The sequence below is a fragment of the Aulonocara stuartgranti genome (assembly GCF_965226115.1).
Source record: "Aulonocara stuartgranti genome assembly, chromosome: 13".
Taxonomy (NCBI): Eukaryota; Metazoa; Chordata; class Actinopteri; order Cichliformes; family Cichlidae; genus Aulonocara; species Aulonocara stuartgranti.
In genome coordinates, this window is record NC_138949.1 from 17,382,324 (window position 1) to 17,402,123 (window position 19,800).

At 40.5% G+C, this 19,800-nt stretch overlaps 2 long non-coding RNA genes across 4 annotated transcripts; both read right to left on the minus strand.

Moving 5' to 3' along the window:
• Positions 1 to 318: 318 nt before the first annotated feature.
• LOC309719847 lies at positions 319 to 4,121 on the minus strand. The gene is made up of 3 exons (XR_014280337.1): positions 4,064 to 4,121; positions 2,107 to 2,271; positions 319 to 356 (listed from the first exon to the last, which is right to left on the minus strand). It is a non-coding gene; the product is annotated as an uncharacterized lncRNA (long non-coding RNA).
• A 1,913-nt stretch (positions 4,122 to 6,034) lies between these two features.
• LOC309720827 lies at positions 6,035 to 14,375 on the minus strand. Of its 3 annotated transcripts, XR_014280572.1 has the most exons (4): positions 14,041 to 14,375; positions 12,208 to 12,295; positions 10,277 to 10,317; positions 6,035 to 6,223 (listed from the first exon to the last, which is right to left on the minus strand). It is a non-coding gene; the product is annotated as an uncharacterized lncRNA (long non-coding RNA). The 3 variants fall into 3 exon arrangements; XR_014280571.1 differs by lacking the exon at positions 10,277 to 10,317; XR_014280573.1 differs by lacking the exon at positions 6,035 to 6,223 and having other exon boundaries at positions 10,104 to 10,317.
• Between the last annotated feature and the right edge of the window lie 5,425 nt (positions 14,376 to 19,800).

Here is a 19,800-nt window from a genome sequence, read left to right on the forward strand (position 1 = left end):
TGCCTGTTACGTGCAGACACAACATTGGTTCATCCCTTGAGTTAGGGGCCTTTTTCATGCTTGAATAATTCATGGGTCAAAAAGAAAATTTCTTTGAAAATGATCAGGTGCAAGGACTGAACTGAAAATGAGTGCGCCAGTGTCCCAAGAAAAACTTTGGAGGACCTTCAGGAGGCCAAGAGAGCTACTACTCAAGATCGAAAGTTGTAAAAAAGGTGCCAGTTTAGCTCAGTAGGAGAGAAGGTGACCTTAGAACAAATGGCAGAAGTGCAGCGGCCCGTGCTTGTGTCTGACCCTTTGCCTCGTGTCTTCACTTTCTCTCTCTGCCCACTTTTCTGTCTACCTTCACTGCTCCACTGTTGAATAAAGGGGAAAAAATGACAAAACTAAACCCCTCAGCAAAGTCTAGCTCATTGGATGAAAAATATAAAGAACTGTGTGGCTACACACTTGTTCACAGTACTATAGGTGGAAAGAGGTTTATCCTTTTCCACTCTGAACCGAAGAATAATATTCTGTGGTTAGGAAGTATTATGTTTATAGGGTTTTGTTTTGTTTTGTTTTTCTTCTTCTGTTCCCTCGGCAGTTGTGTGTTCTGAATATTTTTTCACTTGTACACCTTTCGTTGTTTTAATTGTCGCCTTTACGGCTGTGTTTTGTGGCCCTGATTAGTTTCAGCTGTGCTCTGTTAGTCAGCAAGTTTCTCTCAGCAGCCTTTTGTCAGTTCGTCTGTTTGTCAACCTGTTTTCTCTGTGTCCTCTCACATTTTCAGAGTTTAGGGTTTGTTTGTTTTTTAGCTTATACAATATATTTCATATTGCTGAAAGTGAATAACAACTCAATCAAAAACACATACTGTATGCATGTGCTGTAGTCCAGTCTGCTTTCAAACAACCTATTTTTAGGTTTGAAGGAATTAATCCCTATTAAATCTTCATTTTGAAATGTAATCTCCTAAATGCTATCTTCCAGGGGAATTGTACTCAAACAAAAGTAAATTAAGGATGTATTCTGGAGTTCCTAATCTTTTCCAGGTTAAGCTCTGTTCCCAACTTAATCACTTAATCTTCCATCTATGCCACCAGCTCATACTGTTGATGCATATCTATTAGTTCTAGCTGGGCCTTTGCTTCACATTGTTAAAGTTTGACCTTCAGCATCACTTCAAGCGCAGATGTAGCAGTGCATTGCTCATGGGCACAGAGGGTGACTAATCTACACACTTTTCTGAGAGATTTCACACTAGATAAGAGAATTTCATCCACTGAAGCCTTTCTTTCCCTTATCACTTTCCTCTGCTCAAGTGGAGAATGTGGAACTCCAGCCAACCTGGGATTAGAAGGGGAGTCTGTGTTATGTAATATCGGCACCTTTGTGTCCCTGTGTGTGTGTGAGTGTTTGTGTGTGTGTGCATGTACTTGAGCGTTTGATTGCATGTCTGTACGTCTGTTTTTGGCCACTAAATGAGTGTTTTTTAGTTAAATACTGTACTGTAGCTACTGTATGTGTCTTTATGTGTAAGTACGCAGGTGTGCCCTAGCAAATCTAATCCTCCAGAGAAAACTCGATGAAGGTCTGATTTATTTGTGGAGTAGATTCATCTTGCGGATGGCACATCTGCTTCTCTGCCTAGGGCACTGAGCACACTCTGGATTTGTTGGCTCTGTGCTATGCAAAGACAATAAGTAGACACACTCGCTGCCTATTTGTACCAAGTGAAAGCCCTGCCTAACTGTAATTATGTGTATTCGAAACAAGCCAGGCAGGCTTGTTTCGAATCTTTTGTCGTGAACCTAATGCATCAGTATCTACTTAAAAAAGAACCTGCAAACCATTAAATACTGTACATTAATAGTCATTAACAGACACTTTAAATACTTGGGATCCTCTGAGTTTCAACAATCAACTTGTAAGGAGAAAATTGGTGTTTCTTTTTCTCTGATATTGCCAGTCTCTGATTTACAATCGATGAGGACTGTCTTTCGTGATTCTGTGTGGGAATGCCTGCATGCATGTGTCACTTTGAGTGGTACTGCTTGTTTGCGTGGGGGATCCTTTCTGACTTGTTTCTTGTGCTGTCAGAACATATTGTGTGTGAGTGATTACCTGTCATCTCAAGCCTTGAGCTCTGCTTACTCCCTTATCACACCACTACTGTTGCTTTTGCGGGCTCTCTCACTTTGTCTTTCTTCCTCACCCCTGGCAGCCATCCTTCTCCTTTTGTTTTTCTTCCTGTTTGTTTTCTTCTTCTCCTCACTGAGCCTATGCATCCTTCAAGACATGTGAAATCAGGGTTCTTAGATCTTTCTTTTATTTTTTTAAATTTCCCTTTATATACATCCAACCACCAAAAACAAAAAACTTCCACTGGAAAATTTGCCTGGTGCTGTGCACAATTTTGCCTCATTGCTTTTTGAATTGTTTAATTTATTTTCAATATATTTAATTCCTTTGGATTTATTAAGTGTCCCAGTTTTCTTTAAGTCTGCTCACAGGGTTATGGTGTAGTAGATGTATATAGCACTAATGTGCACTGAATTTGAATTACATTTCTATACTTAAAAAAATAAAAATAAACAAGAATATTTAATTGGTCTCTTTGGCTATATCTTTGGCTTGGACATTGTTGTGCAGGGGTTTTATTTGTTTTGCATCTGCATTATGAGAACAAACGACCACAGCTCCTCAAATCAGGCATAAATATCTGGAGCTAATGGGAGGGAGTATGGTGGAATTGGTGTATTGATTGCGATGACCGCCCCTCGTCACAACAGTGTTCCCACAAATCGCTGCCTAATGGCTGCCCTGGGTAATAATACATCTGACTCTCATTACTGTTTATTTTAGAATGCTTATGTTTGCATGTACTGTCTAAAGTACTGCATCATTAGTCTGGCGTTAGTCAAAGTAATGTTTGTTTATGCTAAGAGCAAAATATATATGTGCACATAAATAATGCGATTATATACATATACGTGTGTGTGTGTGTGTGTGTGTGTGTGTGTGTGTGTGTGTGTGTGTGTGTGTGTATTTCTAGAGATTTTCATGATTGATTTTGCCATCTGTGTGTGAGGCTGTTTGCTACATCAACCAGAGCAGCTTTTAACAACTGACAGTGTGTGTCTGATTGTGGGACAGACACCACCTCTGATACTGTGTGACATCTTCTTATTGTCTGCTGGGTAAAAAGTGTCACAATCTGTGTTAGAAAGACTAAAGAATACAGAGCTAGTAAAGGATACAAGGTTTAGAGCCACACTGGCGCTTCATTAAAGGACCAGCTATGGCTAATTCCATGCAACTAATGACTTACCAGACTTAAAGGATGCTAATGAATGTCATGGCTTACAGGGAAACTTGAACTAGAGAAAAGTCATTGTTAAGTGCTAAATAAGAAATTCTCCTATGGAATAAAACATCTATTGAAAGTAATGACGGTCTAAAAGTTAAGTTACATTTGCAGAAGTTTTAACTTTCTATTTTTTTTCTCTACTATCTTAAACTTAACATGTAGAGCTATGCTGGTAAAACCCATGTAGACTGCTGATGTTAAAGCAGGTAGAAGATTTGTAAATGATTCCAAAGGTGGCATTTGCATTGGGAAGATGTAGCTGTGAAACCACAACACCTGGTCAAAGGTATCCTCACTGCAAGCCAAAGAAGCTGGAAAAAACATACCCCCCCAAAAATCCATCAAAGAGAGCAGCAGGAGTGGCAGAAGTGTCCAAAATCAGTAGTTTGGTAGATTCCGAGAAAAATGTTTGGCAACATAAATGGCCTGGACATACACAGAAGACAGCAGTGTTTAATGATTGTAGGATCCTTTCCATGGTCCAGGATGAGCATTGCAACTGACTAATCCAGTTGCCTGTGCAATTCAGGAAGTATTAGCCAAGAAGTTAGCTAATGCTATTAAAAACTATCATAAGCAAACTGACATGAGTAACCTAAATATAGCTTACAGCAACCCTAACCTAAACATAAAAACAAAACCCACTTGGAACATTTACCATTTGTTCCAGAGGCTTTGGATATTTGGCTCCAGGTATTTAAATTCATCTACCTTTAACTTTACCTCTTTACCTTCTTTATCTTCTTGTAGCTTCACTTTTACACCTGTCATTCATGCACGTGTTCTGTTTTGCTTCTCCTGACTTTCTTTCCTTTTTTTCTGAAGAGCATACCCTCACCTCTCCAGGCTCTCTTACTCCTGCACCCTGGTCTCACTATATGTCACTGTTTCATCTGCGAGTATCATAGTCCATGGACAATCCTGCCCCACTTCATCTGCGAACTCGTCCATCACCACCACAAACAAGAAGGGGCTCAGAACAGAGCACAGTTCCTGTCTGGACACATGATACTATGATTAGCCTGTGCTAAATGAATGGGAAAGAAAAAAATGAAGATGAAGTTTGAAATGTGCAAAATCATCTATAAGATACTCTGGTGTCAGTGTGATGAGGTGATCATCCATTGCCTGGATAAATGGTGTTAATTGGCAGACAAATGATGAAGTTTACACACCTGAACTTTGTGCTCATATTCATCAAATACAACAAAATTCATTCTACAGTTTTCAAAGTTTAGATGGACAATGACGCAAAGCACATAAAAGAATCCTCAAAGTTTTTGGAGATAAAGAAGTGAAGTGAGCCATTCACCTGTTTTCAACCTAATTAACTCGCTGTAGGCAAAACTAAAGGTAGAGAGACTCATGAACAAACACATTGTGTCCAACTAATTCTTAGAAAAAGAATGAAAAATTATCATTTAATTATCTTTGAATCCTTAAAAATAGAGAATTGTTCAATATTAGATAATAAATTAGATTTTTTTTAATCCAGTCCCTCAAATGAAGCTGAAAGACAACATTTTAAGGCAATATTCATCAAATAACCAACTGAAATAACAAAAATTGTGTCCAAAATCATGTTAACTGAGCTGTGTGTGTTCACAACAAAGAAATCTGCAACAGCATGATTATAGAGGGTATATTTGGGGCTAGCTTTTCTTGTGTTCTTGTTTTTTGATTAACACTACATCTACTACTTCCATATAGATCTGTCTCCTAATCTTCAGTCTGTGTGGCCATGTGGCACTAAGCTAGTGGTTAGGTGACAGAGATCGGGTGAACTCCAGTGAAGTGTCCCTGTTTGATGATAACTCTGCCCTGTGGGAGGAAACAGCAGGAAGCCTGAGCCAGCTTGGCTCTTGCACCGCTCCCCTCACAACAGGTACAGGAGGGTGCTGAGCTGAATGCTGATCATCTGAGCGTCTGACTGGATTTTGTTTAAGACTAGAAATAAAAGAAAATAGCTGAGATAAGTGGAATTCTTGTAGATTTAGTTCATTCTAAGAAAGGTTAGATCATTAAAATATTAACTGATCTCAACTTACATGAGATTTGTTTTAAGAAATCTTTTGATGGCAGCTCTTCAGGATGCAGTAGACCTCCTCAGCCTGCAAATGATTTATGAGAGTCAGTGAGATGCAATGAAATGGCTCCTCTGCTTTGCCAGTGGTGTCACATATATCCCATGTGCATTCTTTACTGCTAGGTCATTATAAGCCCGCACACACAGTGTGGTGGCATTTAAGGACAGATGGAAGCCTTGGGGCAGAAGTTGGGTTGCACTGCAGTAGATAGGGAATCCATTTAAATTCCCCGGTGTCAATGAGGGACACAGTCTCCATAAATTAAAGTGATGACACGCCACTAGTTTATAATATTATTGACTACACAAAGTAAAATGCCAATCTTAAGTGGGACAACACACAGAGATGGAGCCTTTATGGATAGCAAAGCACACTGATTACAGTGCATACTCGCCTGGGAATCAATAGACTACGGCAAAGTTTCGAGCTGTGTCATTGAAAGAATGATTAAATGGGAAGCAGGCTGAAATCAGAAAACATCTACATAAATAAATCTCTACGAGAAAAAATGAAAAGCTGCATTCATGAGACAAGAAAGATTCAACACAAACATTTGAAACAGTTTTATTGATAAAAAAAAAAAAGTGCGCAGAAAGCAACATGTTGTCATAGTGGTCCAGACTGGACTCAATGTGCAGAATTGGGACAATTGTTCAAAATATTTATTTACAATAGTTAAACGTGCAAGACAAAGAAGTTTCAGTTAGCGAGGGCAAGGGTCCCACAGACACATCCACAGAAATCTCTCTCTCTCAGCAACTCACTGTTTCCCACTTCCAGGTTTCTGCAAAGAGAAGAACAGAAGCTAAGATAAAGTTGCAGGGCAAAAACAACAATCAGGTTTCAACTGAGGGTCTTCCCTCCTCTTAATTAGGAGAATGGGACTCAGATAATTGCTAACAGGTGAGCTCATTACTTCCAGGTGTGCAGAATGCAAGGTTGGGACACCAGAGGAGGACCTGCCCCTGAAAACACAGGTGTGATTAACACACAAACATGCACAGTCACCAGCACTGAGACAGGTTTTGGGTGACAAATAGTAAGAGAGAGAGGGCGAGCAATAAAGAGAAGAGAAAACATAGAAATGAGCTAGCCAGCACAGGAGCACTGGAGGACCGTGACTTGTGGCTCCCTATCTTTATTAAACCCAAGTTTGTGGTGGAGCCTCAGGGAAAAATAACCAGAGGGGAAAACAAAATTCATGTCTTTTACTCTAAAATGATCAGACAGCTTCCCTCAGACTTGCACCGTGTGTCTTATCCATCACAGTAAGTATACTATAAACAGGTGCTCTGCCAGCCCTGATTTAATATCCTGTCTGTCAGTATAAGTCTTTATGTATGTACAGAATCCAGAAGGTTTCACTTGATTAGGAGGCCAGTGGTCAGTGTGAATGAACCAATCAGCAATGAGCAGCTATGGTTTGGAGTTTGTGTCTCAGGCACCACAAGAGGAGATTTTTGCCTAGCACTAAACCAGCTTTTAGAGATGTTGCTCCAATTTTCCTTTTAAATGGACAAAACAAGCATATTATCAGTTACAAAAAACATAAAAATCTCAGCTTGTTAAATAATTAAGAAGTAGGAAATGTAACGATACTGATATATTCACTGCATTTATTTTCCATTCATAATAATAATAATAATAATAGTACACTGTGTGAAGCATAGCTTGAATGAATGCTGTTGCTTCACAAGGCTTTTGGTCATCCACCAAAGAACTGCTACTGAAAAAGATGACCAGAGTTACTATAGTTCATCTAAAGAGGGAATGAATGTCTGAACCACATTTTATGGCAGTTTGTTTGAATATTTTTTTCTCAGAAGCATGAATGTGAATCTCCCAAAGGAAAAGTCTCAAAAGTCATTAAGATTAATAGTGTGGCAACTGAACCGGATAAATATGGTAATGAACTGATTCTTATATAGTGCTTTTCTACTCTCCTGGAGTACTCAAAGCGCTGTATACAACATGCCTCATTCACCCATTCGCACCCACTCATACAAGCACTTCCTTCTATACTTAAGTGCAATCTAAGCACTCACACTCCGATGGACGCATCAGAGAGCAACTTGGGGTTAGTATCTTGCCCAAGGATACTTGGTATGCAGACTGGGGAAGCCAATGATTAAACCACCAACCTCCCAGTCAGTAGCTGATCTGCTCTACCACCTGAGCCACAGCCACCCCAAATATCTTCACCAAATTTTATAAGTATGTGTTGAGATATGTTGTCATAAATGAAAACAAATAAAATGAAAATTTCACATGCAGTATTTTGTCTGGCACTATTGTTTTGGTGAGCAGCAGCAACATCTCTAAAATGACAATGGGAAACGGGCATAACATCGAGTAAAATTAAGTGAATCTACATGCATTTGTTAGCTTAAAGCTAGTGAGTTTAAAAAGACAACCAAAGAAGTTAAGCAGCAGCAATAGCACAGGATGCAATACCGCTAATCTCTGTGGAGAAGACGGACTGATTTGTGCTTAAACCAGACCCCAGGAGTTGGATTCAGGAGTCACATGGTAGGCAATAACTAGATGGTGGACAAGGCTGGGAAAATGGGTTCATCCAAATCTGGTTATGCAGCTGTGTTTAAGGAGCAGTGTTTCATTTTCATGCAGCTTTCTTGCTAAATAAAAGCTTTGGTGGATTAGCAAATTCTTTCCTTTGCTTCAGATTGGTGATGTTGAATGTTATAACTCTCTGATATAAACCGCTTCAGAGCTTAAGGTTTCTACGATTAGTATTAGCGGACACCAACACTGGTAGCCATAGCTCATTGGTTTCTCATCTCTGCACGTTCTAAACCCTTTTTGTGGGATTGGTGCCTTTTGGAGAATATTTCATGTGGTTATCTGATACAGTACATGATATAGCTTGTCTGTGTTCCAGTTTTGAGTGGTAGAATTTTCATACTTTATTATTCTGTTACTTATTACACGTGGACATCTGCTTTTGCAAGCTGATGTACCAGCTGTAATACATAAACTGCCATTTCCTAATATAGTCACCACTTCCTTTTCTCTGTTAGTCTTAGAAGATGCATGACTTTTATCTTGATCAGCAAATCAAAGGAATCTACTGTATCTTGCTCTGTCCTGTGCCTGCGTTGGTTTCCATCATTTTCCCCCACTCTGTGGGTTGTTGTCCTTTCTGTCTAGCAACATCCTGTTTGCTTTCCCTGAAAAAGCATGTTTCAACTGAGGCAACCCACCAATTGCCTCTGTGTTTCCCTCCAATTTAATCCATCTACTACGGGTTAGTTTCATAATGTTGTTTATTAGCTCTGTTTGTGCTCGTGTCAGACATTACCTCCGTGGGTCGCCTGTCATCATTTTTTTAAACTGGGAAGCCTGCGTCCCATTAGGATCTTATTTCTGGAAGTGTCCCCCATAAAGGAAATGAAATACAGTACAGATTCAAACAAAGTGTTTTATTATTAATGACATTTTAGTTTACAAAAAGAAGCAGCAAAATTTCATATTCTCTAAGAAATGCATGCATTTTATTTTTGCCTAATTTAACAGCTGAAATTACATATTGATATAAGTAGAGATTAAAATTTTGATGAATTAGTTAATTGTAAATTTAACCAGCCACACAAAGAGAAGCTCAGTCAATCTTTGTTGCATTCCCATCTGTCTTTCCTCCACTATCTGCTCTTTTTCAGAATTAAATAGCCCTTCTGACCTGTGTGCGACCTCTTCATTGACAATTCTTTTCCCTGCTTAAAGCCACGTGCATGTTTTCACTCATCATCTTATCAGTGTTTATCCACTTTAACGTGTGCTGTCTCTTAGCTCGTCTTTCATTCAAGAGTCCATTCACTCGTGGCCTGCCTGACTGTGCATTGTTTCAGTTCAGTCTCTTTATAGTAAATCACAGCAACACTCATTACTTCAAGTAATCAGAATTATTCTGTAGCTGCTTGGCCCCACTGAGAAGGAGAGCTGTTGCCAAGATTAGCAGTAAGGGCTCTTCCTGACAGCTATGTGTGGTGAATAAAGCAGAGGCTAATCCTTCCTCCATAGCTGTTGGCTAGATGGCCATTTATGGGTGGTTTGGCTGTTGTGCTCTCTTTCCATCTCCTCTGTTAATCCGCAGGCAGCTGAAGTGGTTGATGAGATGCTTCGGCACTTCTCGTATAGGCACAAACAAACCCGCATTCGCTGGCAAAGCCTGAGCATTATGCACTCTGCACTGAAATGTATTTGTATTTTTTTTCCCTTTTGTTTGTGTGTACTATATGTACACGTGAATATGTGTGTACATAGAAGTAATATCCTCCAATATGAGTCACAGGGTGGAAATTAAAGCCTGAGATGATCCCTTCTTCAATAACCAAACACTTCATTTTGACAGATCATTAACTAGACATTATCTTTCATTAGGCGCCTCTGCATTACTTATTCAACACCCCTAGGACACACATGCACGTTCACAATTGGGGCATACAAACAGATAACACACTTCACACACATAGGAACACACACTAAACAATGGCTGATTTGACACGATGCATTTGAATCACTTAACTCGAGCATTATCTGTGTCGCTGGGTTTGACTCAGAAGACTGTTCTGACCATTAAGTCTTCATGCTGAAGTTAGAATTATCTAATATGTTATAGAGTCAAATCGAATTTCTATAGTTCCCATTCATCTTTTTCATTCTGCGCTGGTATCATAGCAGACTGATCACGCAGCCACTTTACAGATGGTCAGAGTAATTAGATTGACAATGAGTAAGAGAGCCGGCAATGTTGTAAAGAGCATCCTGATAAAAAAAGGGGGGGTTCTTAAGAGCATCACGAGAGAGGAAATCATCTCACCATGTAGTGGTAATTCAGATGCCTGCTGCTCCTGTCTCTCACTGCGGAGACAAGTGGAGAGAGACTGAGCTATGACAGCAGGAATGCAAACCCGCTCCCCCTCCACCACACTATCAACAACTTTGGCTGCAGCATGAAAACAGCCCTTGGGCGACATTAATGGGACAACACTTTTCAGGGTAGAGGCTGGGGTAGAGAGTTTCCGGCCCGCCAGACTCCATCCTTTTGTCTGCTCGGCATATTGACATTTTTCCTGTTTGCTCTCTCCATCATATCCTGCATCTACTCACCGGTCTTTGCTCTCCATTCATCTCCCTTAGTGGCTTTTTTCCCCCCCTCCCCTGCTCGTGCCTATAAAACCCATGCGCCTGCTTCAGCCAAGCACACCCAAGACATCTATCAGAGGATGATTTTATGGGCTTTTCTCCCCTACTAATGGCTATTTAGCCATCCTCACCGAAGCCAGGGCGATTTGTTATTCTGAGTGTTTGTCCAACACATTAAAACCATTTGCACTTATGGCACACTGATGAAAAATATGAATGGGTTTTATAACGTTAAGACAATTCATTTGAGGCAACAGATCAATGACACATCAGGGAAATGGGAAGTGATAATAAGATTGCTGTGGAAAAACGTTGAATAGGTAACAGATGTTTGTGGATTCACTTTCTAATCAATATCTTGACATTAAACCCACCTCTTTCTCTTTCTCGCTTTGATTGACTACATCCATATAGACATGTGGATCCAGTGTATTTGTTTGCTGCTATTGCTTGAGTACATGAGCTGGGGTTACATTTCTCTGATGGAAGGACATGTATCGCATCAGCGCTGTGAGGTGAACATGAAACCAGACAGTGCTCTTAAAAAAAAAAATCAATGTAGAATCACTTTGAACATTGACTGTTACACCCGAATAGAAAACACCAGGTGATTATAAAGTGATTATTGTGTGCTTCCAATCATGCCTATTAACTTTGAATTTCAGTGGTGTTTCATCTTGGACGGTTAAATTGAGAGCAATGCAATCAGGTATCCAATAAGCAAATCAATTTGAGGTTTCTGGTGTAAACAACAGCCTCTTGGTCCACTTAATACCACTTGTTTTTAGCCTGGGTAGCACCGGAACTACATGTGCACCTGAGTGAATGCTCCAATGCATGCACATCTTTTCAGACAGCGTGACTCTTGAATACATTTTGGGCATATTTTGCTATTATTATTTATTTATTTATTTTTAAAGCACAGAGAGGGATGACAGTAACAGAGGAAAAAAACGACGATGCTCGATGTTCAACCAAGGCTGCTAACCTTTTGTGATGGAGGAACATTGCATTTCATGGTGAAATAGGGGAGTAGGCATTCAGTCAGAACATTTCTTTTTTCTTTTTTTTTTTAGAAAACCTAATGCATCTGTAATTATGCTATTTATCAACATCCTCCAAAATATAATGTCCTCTTCATCTTCTTCAGCTGCTCCTGGATCATTTGCCTCAATCTCACCCAATCTCTTAAATCCTCTTCTGTCACACTAAAGCTCCGCATGTCCTCTGTTACTCCATCCATGAACCTTCTCTGTAGCCTCCCTTTTAAAGTCCTACCTTTCAGCTCCATAGCATCCATTGCCGAATATATCCTCTACCTCTCCTCAATATTCCTCCAAAATTTTATGTATTTAGCAATTTTGTTTTTACAACTTAGCACCAAAATTTTGTTTTTAAGTTATTATTATTAATAAATTATTTTTTTCTATGAACTTAGCTCCTTCTAAAAATAACTCGAATGACTTTGAAAAAGGAACACGGCACATAAAAGATGAACGATTTGGGCAAACACCAACTGTCTGCTGATTAACCAATCACAGAGGGCACCTCTGAATAATATGCTCCAGCCTTAATGTGTGTGGCTGCGTGAGTCTGTTTGCCTACCTTTTTCACAGAAATGACTCCACTGTCTGGTCAGAGAGGACGTGTCTGGGACAGACTTCACAAAGACACATGGCAGGACTGGAGAAGACTGCAAAAAGGCAGAAAACACTTGTAAGGAAAAAAAATGAATGAAGACAGCGAGTTAGAGAAAAAGAGCAAGAAAAAGAACGAAAGCATGCACTTTACACTTTTACACTCATGAGTAATTCATACAAGCCTCTATTCCACCTGGTTTTCTTGCCTGGGAGCCACTAAACATAAAGATATGCAACATTATTCAGCTGGTCTCTGTGGTGCTCTAGACCTAAAGCAAAAGCAGGGTTACATTATAGCAAGACAGCAAGTAAAGAGATTGGTTATAAATTCCCAGACACCCACTCTGTGCCACTGAGATGACAGACAAGTTATGGCACGACTGCATGTGTGTGCCACTCTGTCTCAGGGGATGTCATCCCTCAGGCAAAAGGTGACGTCGGTAGCTGCAGCCCAGCTGACATCTGTCAAAAACGATCAGGATTTGAATCCTTCCTTGTAACACTAAACTTACCTGTGGGTCATGGTTTACACTCTCCTTCTTTTACTGGGACGACATCATAGTACAGAATGAAAACGATTTCAGTCAAGTGTGATTACACATGGAGAGGGAATCAGTTCATGTTTTCTGAAGGTCACACACTTGTCCTTTTTCTGAATTGCATAATTGCATATGAGCGGCTTAGAGGAGGGGTTGGATGAAGATGCAGAGAGAGAAGGGAATGAGCACGGTGGGGACGTGCAGTGAGGGAGAGCACACAGTCACTTTGGATTAGGCCCAGAGCATGTTTGATGAAAACAGAATGAACTATTAATACAAGGTTAAGATGAGAATAAACCACTAAAGGACTGGGGATGAGCTAGGAAGAGAATCTGCAACTCTTTTCAAGTTTAGATGACAGTATATGGTTTGGGGACTACTGCCCTGGTTATTAAAACTCTATAAAAAAATTATTGTATGGGTCTGAAAAGCATAATGTATGAAACAACTGTAGCTGTGGAGTTTGCAGCTTTTGTATTTAGGTTTCATATATATAAAAATAAATACAATTCATGGCAATAATTAACTTCTTTGATATATCTGGACAAACATTTCTTGTAAATAAAAGTGACTTGCTCAGACAAATGATGTGATATTTCTACTGAACGTCATAATGTAAATACATTACCAAACAATCACATGGAAAACTGAGTACACCCCTACATTTATCACACCTTAAAATCCATGAAATTGGAATTGGGGTTCCCGATTAGGTGCTCGCTTTGCTGTTATCACATATGTCTAATGACCTCTCGAAGGCCTTCAGAAGAAGTTGTGGATCTTATTTAAATATATCTATAGATCTATAGAGATCTTCTATCTATCAATCAATCGATAGATATGTGTATATGAGAAACAAGTTCTAAGTTGCCTTTCATATAAGGCAACTTGGAAATAAAGAACTAAAGCTCTGAACAAGACTGAGTGATTAGCATGAGCTGAACTGTGAACAAACCTATGAATAGTTAACATGAGCTACGAGATTCTAGACTGGGAATAATTAAATGCAATATATATGAACAGTGCGCTCCGGGCTGAGCGACTGGATACAGGCGCACAGGACTGACAGGCAAACTGTGATTGGAGAGCTGGTGGTCTACGGCATTTGTCAGCTGGTGAACTAATGCAGGAGGGGGGGAGGGGGGGCATGAGGTAGTGGCCTGAGTGAGTGGGTCAGTGGAGAATTGTTCCAAGGAATCCAAGGCAGAGGTGCAGGGAGGGAGGCAGGTGAAGCTAAAGAGCATGCAAAGCAACGTTACCAGCTGTGAGTGAGCAGAGGAGACCAGCGTCCAGGAGTGAGAGGTTATGGCAAGGTTTGGTGATCCGACTAAGTTAGCAGATATTCTGACGAAGGCTGGTAGAGAACGTTGGTCATAAATACAGCCGGTCTGATTAGCTTCAGGTGGGAATCCTGGGAGGTACGATGAAGGCTCCACCCAGAGGAGGAGAGCAGGCACTGTGGAAAACCCACAGCCAAAAGAAGTCAGGAAACAAAAACAAAACAGTATAACACAAAGTAAGTTAAACTTCAAACTGTCGTTCTGTCTGGTTATGAAGCAAAAGCTGCTGTGAATCCATTTCAACTACTAATGAAAGTGACAACAGGAGCACTGGCAACAACAAAACAACCAAAAAGTGAATAGTTTTGCTTTCAGGTAGTGTTCCTGTCACTGTTGCTCAAGTACTCTGGTTCCTCCAGAATTGCACAATCATATATGCCATCACGGGTAGGGATGGGTATCGAAAACTGGTTCTTGTTGAGAACCGGTTCCCACTGTTTCAATTCCTTGGAATTGTTTGCCATTTTTTCAAACGATTCCCTTATCGATTCCAGTTGCCCCGAATGACGTCACCACGTTGCGGAGCGTCATTTACAGTAAACACGGCGCCTAAGCGGCTCAAACGCTCAAAAGTTTGGTTATACTTTACGAGAACGGATGACAACAGGACAACTTGCAATACTTGAAAAGTAGATGTTTCATTTAAGGGAGGAAACACTATGAATATGCAAAAGCATTTGCTCACAAAACACGCGATAACCTTAAATGAATGTCGTGTTTTTAATTCCGCTCCGGACTCGTGAATCTCAACCCAGCAGCAGCGGTAACGTTTGCACGTCCTCTCCCGTTAATGCGGCAGGTAAATGGCCTGCATTTGTATAGCGCTTTTCTAGTCCCTAAGGACCCCAAAGCGCTTCACACTACATTCAGTCATTCACCCATTCACACACACATTCACACACTGGTGATAGCAAGCTACATTGTAGCCACAGCTGCCCTGGGGCGCACTGACAGAGGCGAGGCTGCCGGACACAGGCGCCACCGGGCCCTCTGACCACCACCAGTAGGCAAACATGGGGTTAGTATCTTGCCCAGGGATATTTGGTATGCAGCCAGGAGGCAGCCTGGGATCGAACCACCGACCTTCTGATTAGTGGCTGACCTGCTCTGCCACCTGAGATACAGCCACCCCAAATAATCAACTAACAGTGCATATTATGTTAGCGCGATCTGCCTTATTACAAAACCTGCCATTACTGTGCATTTAGGTGACCATGATGAGAGAGACAGAGTCTGGCTGGCTCAGATGCTGGCAGTTCTCGCTGCAGTCTACCGGTAGCGTCTCCTTTCAGGCCAGGATAGACGAATGTCACCGAGTAGTGACTAAGTTTGTGGTAAAAGGCTTGCACCCATTTGCAGCACATGCCTCCGATTTTCGGTAAGTGAATGTGTTTAATTGTAGGCAGGGACATTACTGGATATTCTTGTGTAATTGCTACAGAATAATTTATGTTATACTTTGTTATTGCTACAGAAGAATATTTATTTTATTATTTTACATTTACAATTTTTTTTCCTGGGGACCCTGTGACACCCCATTGAAGAGCCATAGGCTGGATCTCTTAAGATCTCACTGTTGGGTTTGTAAGGCCATGTTACTCCTAAATTTCTATCTTGTTCAAAGAGAAGATATAAAACAAATTTCTAAGCTAATCGACCTTAGTGTTCTCCTTTTTTAAAAAGAATCGATAAGAGAATCAATAAAGAATCGAATCATTAAACAGAATTGAAACTGGAATCGGAATCGTGAAAATCTTATTAATGCCCATCCCCAATCACGGGGCTTTAGAAGACATTGATACTATGTTCCCCAGACCTGAATCCAAGTGAGAACCTCTATAGCATTATTAATCAGCCCAAAGTAGAGACTATACAGTAGCTCGCTGATGACCTGATCCAGATCTGGGAGAAGATCCCCCAGGACACCATCTGCCATCCTGTCAAGACCGTGCCCAGTTTTTGTGAGTCCATTCAGGAACTTAGAGGTCATAAACTTTACTGATGATTTCAAATCATTCAAAAAGTTGATGATTTTGGTTTTACTTACCATTGTTGCGTCATTATCTTCTCAACAAATCATACAGTCTATATCAATAAAGATATTCAGCTTGAATATTTTCTACCGATTTGTGATTTAATGTGAAAGTGTATATTGCTATAAATATAAGTGTGCTTCAGTTTGTACTTGGAGGGTGTGCGTGCATGCATGCATGAGTGTGTCTGTGTGTCTCACTGGACGTCATCAATCACTCACTCAGTATTGGCTGCATGACTGAGGGCAAACTGTCAGCTCTGTGCTGGAGGTTGCTGGCTGCAGTGAATAATGAAGGGAAGTGTCATTTAGATCTTTGAAGTTCTATATAACGCTGCTTTACAAGGAGGGTTTTCTTTTTACTGTGAGAAGCTACAGGCTTTCAAATATACTCAGCGACAGCTATTTCTAAGCTAATCCTTCTTATTCCATCTTTTTGTGCTGAATTGCAGAAGTGTTCAGGCAAAGAATCGTTACCCTTTTTCTCCCATTACCGAAACTGCAAAAAACATTTCCAAATATCTAATATTGTTTTTGAGAGAAAAAAAAACACCAATAGTTTTTGTGACAGTGCTTTTTGTTATATTCTTATTTGTTTTTTTTAAATTATTTTCTGCTTGAGTAACATGCATGAATCTTTGTTTGGGGTTCCCAGAGTTTTTTGCTATTAATATTCACAGTGCAGTTTGGCTCATGAAAGAGTTACCAAGGACAGGGGACTGACCTTGGGGTTGCAGGGGGAGCCATAGGGTGCATCTCAACAGCCTTTTCTTTCTTCTCCTCTTTTGCTTCCCTACTTCTGCGTTTTTATCAATTACATACAGACACCAAGCACAGTCCGTAACCTGTTTGAGCCTTTGAGGTGTGAAAAATCTGGTTACAAGGTGCTGGGGGTTTATGGGTTGGCTCGGATTAAGCAGCTAATTCGGGCTGGATTTGAATTTTCTATCTTGCAATGTGCAGCTTCTTTCACATGCACACTGACATCGGGCTGTGACATAAGAGGAGATTATTGTACATTTTAGCATATGTAGATATATTCCCGAGAGTTGTGTCAGGGAAGTTCAATAGCCTTTCACAAAAATGGCAAATGAATAATGCCGTCTCCTTATAGTTGAAGAGCAGGAAATAATCTTGAATTAGAAGCATGAATAAACCCTTGTTTGTCCCTGATGGTCTCTGTTAAAATTATAGATGCAAACAACAACTTGCTAACAAAACAGCAGCAGACCTCACTATCCAGCTGGCATCATGCCTGGTTGCTGGGTCCTGCTATTCTGTTCTGGGATACAACAAGGTTGTCTCTGGGTCACTGCACAGTTATGACGTGCACACATTCACATCTAGGTCTGTCTACATGGCTAGCTTTGCAGTCACAGGCAGCCTTCTCATCAGCGACTTGCCCATTTTCTTTATTATAACTTTGAATCACTGAAATCCCCTCTAACTGGCCATGAATCGATCTCCCCACTTCCCCTATCCTTCATTCTCGCACACCCCTCCTCGGCTTCATTTAGAATCCACCTCTCCTTGTCTCATTTCATTTACCACACACAGAAATCCAATCACTATCCAATTGTCCGTATCTGTGAAATATTTTGTTGGTGTTAGATGACAGAAAAAGCAGGCCTTGCGGTTATTGCCGGGCTCCCTCAGTTTATTGGCAGCATGCAGGTTTCAAATGAAGCTTAACGGGGGGAACATCCAACTCCTCATGACCTCATCTCACCTCTTTTCCAAGGTGTTTTGGTGTCCTTCCGGTGTACTTCACAATGAAATTATAAATGCCAACAGATAAAACAGCCATGAAGGCATCTGCAAGGTAATGAGTAGCCAGAGCGCCACATATGAGGATGTTTTCATGCACCTGCTGCTCCCAAGTTTGACCAAATGAGCAAAGGTAAAAGAAGCAGTGATAAGGTCTCTTTCTGTTGGTGGAAATGTATTAAAAAATAACAAGTTGCAATAAGAGTAGAGGAACAAAATAAAGACATGCCCAGACAAGCTGCCTCAATATACCAGGGCCAAAGACATGTTTATTTTTCCAGTGTTTATTAAGGTAGCAACTGTCACCCCCATGTGTCTTTTGGTCTGTAAACACGCAAGAACACAGAAATTGACATGTGTTATAAAACCACAGCGAGGAGCTCAATAAGAGATAAGATACTCCAGTTTTTTCATTTTGCTTTTTTTTTTCTCCTCAGCTTCGCACAAAACTGTGTCAATGTGATTAGAAGTGATCACAAAGTTTATATAGACGTTATTAAATCTGCAGGCAGAGGTGGGGTTGGCTCCATTCCTTTTCAAATTTGAGTTGGAGATGATAAAAACTTTCACTTCAGTGCGTCAGTCAGCCAGCAGTTCTAGCTGAAAAATAGACTGAACGCCTTAATGGGAAACAAAACTAATAATTCAGTCCTTTTTTGTACTGAAAATACTTTATTTATTTTGATTAGAAAAACACCTTAATAATTCCATAATAAGACAGTAACACTTTCTTAAATTCGCTTTCTGAAGTGAATGGCTGAACAAAATCACTAACTTTTAAGAGCAGTTCAACAAGAATAAATTATAGCAAAGACTTTACTTAACTCAAAATTAATGTGGAACCAAATCATCTCTTACAGAAGCAAGCTGTCATCAGCAGCACTCCTCTACATAACCGTCACGTTACACTACATATGAGACAAGTGCAGAGGTACATGCCCTAACAATTTGCTTGCAGACACAATGTGCACACTGCGTGGGATAAATGCACACATAATGTGTATATTCAGTTGCAGACAGAACACTTAAGACAGCCTAAATGAAGCTGAAGTCATGCAAACAACCTTTCAGTGACACTTTTCTAATTGACATGTCAAAGGATTTCCCCTGAGAGCAGGCTGGATGAGCAAACATAATAGTGAATGGGGTCTGTAGCACCTAGGTCACTACAGTTAACAGCGCTCTTTTGTGCAAGTGGAAGAAACATCTAAATCGCCTCAAATGCAGAGTAGGTGACACAGGATGATGCTGCAACTGTTCATGCATGGAGCATGGTTAGAAGGATACAGATCATCATTGATGCAACCCCTGATATAATGTAGAAAACTCTGGCATCAAAGACAGATTGCTTGACAGATTGTGACCAAATGTCATATTGTGGTAAGTGAGCAGGAGTGAGGCAAAATGAGGCAAAGACACTGAAAAGGAGAGAAGTGAGGAAGAAAAAGCATAGACACAAGACTTCCCAGTGCCAGTGAGTATTTATAGATCAGATATAGTCAGAACCTCTGCCTGGCAGCAGCGCTGAACTCCTTGTTGCTCCTGCTGATGTCTCTGTACACATCCGACCTGGCTCTGGCTCTGGAGAACATTTGAAGAGGATGTGATGGTGATATTAATGGTAAAGACTCAGGCAGAGGACCAACTCACTGACATGCTGCATGAATGAAGCCAAAAGGGCTCTAATGCTGGGAGACGGGGGAAACTGGATTCACCGTATTTTCATATTCACACTTTATTCACCTTTTACATGTTTTAAGACCTCCCGTCAAATCTTATCTTTCTGAATTTTCTTTTCTCTTTCTGTTTGCGTGTGCGCATGTTCACAGTCAAGTGTGTGCGCGCGCGTGCCAGCCCAAGCGAAAGTAGCGACCAGGAGC